This window comes from Hemiscyllium ocellatum, unplaced genomic scaffold (assembly GCF_020745735.1).
Source record: "Hemiscyllium ocellatum isolate sHemOce1 unplaced genomic scaffold, sHemOce1.pat.X.cur. scaffold_711_pat_ctg1, whole genome shotgun sequence".
In the NCBI taxonomy this organism is placed as follows: Eukaryota; Metazoa; Chordata; class Chondrichthyes; order Orectolobiformes; family Hemiscylliidae; genus Hemiscyllium; species Hemiscyllium ocellatum.
The window spans coordinates 88,015-89,399 of record NW_026869190.1 but is presented as its reverse complement, the minus strand read 5'-3'; the positions used below and the strand labels follow the sequence as shown (position 1 = coordinate 89,399).

At 45.1% G+C, this 1,385-nt stretch overlaps 1 non-coding gene across 1 annotated transcript; it reads right to left on the bottom strand.

The window, feature by feature from the left end:
* Positions 1 to 535: 535 nt before the first annotated feature.
* On the bottom strand, positions 536 to 609 carry trnai-aau (transfer RNA isoleucine (anticodon AAU)). Its single transcript has one exon. It is a non-coding gene; the product is annotated as a tRNA-Ile (tRNA).
* Positions 610 to 1,385: the final 776 nt, after the last annotated feature.

The window sequence follows — 1,385 nt, the reverse complement described above, 5'->3', positions numbered from 1 at the left end:
TATGATAACTCCAGTGTCGATGCATAAGAGGTGAACAAGCGAATGAATTCCCTCTGGAAGTCGCGTGAAAAGTAGTAACAGAGATCCAGGAAAATAAGATGAACGAATCTTTGATTTCAATTGAAGCCTGACCTCTGGTTCTCCTCCGAGACTGTGCCAGGTCGACTTAATACTGCATATATTTCATGTTTTGCATTTCTTTGTGAAAACAATTGAGACTGATTGATTTGCTGCAGACAACATCCAAGAGTCATCATGGGTACGGCGATCGAGTTGTGCATCTATCCCTGTCAAATGTTTTATTGCGCTGGCGAGGCTTTCTGTTTGGTGATTTTATGGTTCACATTGTTTGGAAATACAGCAACGCAGCTGAGATCCGGCGTGGGACCAACGAGTTGCTGTTCCAAGACAGCGATGACTGGCTTTCGAATGAATACACATCTGAATCGATCATGTGACAAGTTCTTGCAGGAGGTGAAATTAAAAGCCGCAGCGAACTTGGGCACAGGGTAACTAACGACACAAGTACTTCACCTGGCCAATGTGGGGATTGAACTCACGACCTTGGCGTTATTAGCACCACGCTCTAACCAGCTGAGCTAACCGACCAACGCAGCCGAACTCCCAAAGCAAATGCCTACATTGCCCGTGCTCACAATCAAGGCGTCTATTCATTTTTTGATTTGATATCGATCGCCCGCTCGTCTGAGGTATTTCCTTTCGTTGCAAAACTTTTCAACAAAAAAATAGCATTGACTTTTCCGAACGCGTACACTCGAGCTAACCATTTGCTCTGATATCCAAAATTAAGCACAATGTCCGGACGCCTGCAATTTCAATGGCAATGCCACCAGCTCAGCTGCAGCTTGTCATGCTGACAAATATCGTCTGGAGAAACGTACATTCGACGATCGCTCACTGTGCTTCTGTAAATTCACATACCTTTGGAGTCAGGGTTTTGTGCTGCTTATAAACTGCTGCGAATTAAATGCTAAATGCATTTGAATTGTAATCTAACAGTGGGATTCTTTCTGCTCCCGAAGGCCGCAGTTGCTTTAGAGTGAGCAACAGCGCAGAACTCAATTGCACGTTTTCCTCAATGACTCATGTTGCTTATGCAATCTTCGTTTGACAGCATAGTTAGCAAGTTGTCACGCCTTCCTGCAGCGTTTGTCAGCGACAGATCAGCTGCTAAGATGACTGCTTCAGATAGCATGCTACATCCTACATTTGAAAATGGAAAAGGTGCAACGTTTACAGGCTGAACGCTCTCTCACTATTTTGTCTGGCGCGTCAGAGGCTGGGAGCTGATCTTATGGAGGTTTCGCAATCATGAGGGGCATGAATCGGATAAGTAGATAAGTTCCTTTCGCTCAGGTGGGGCA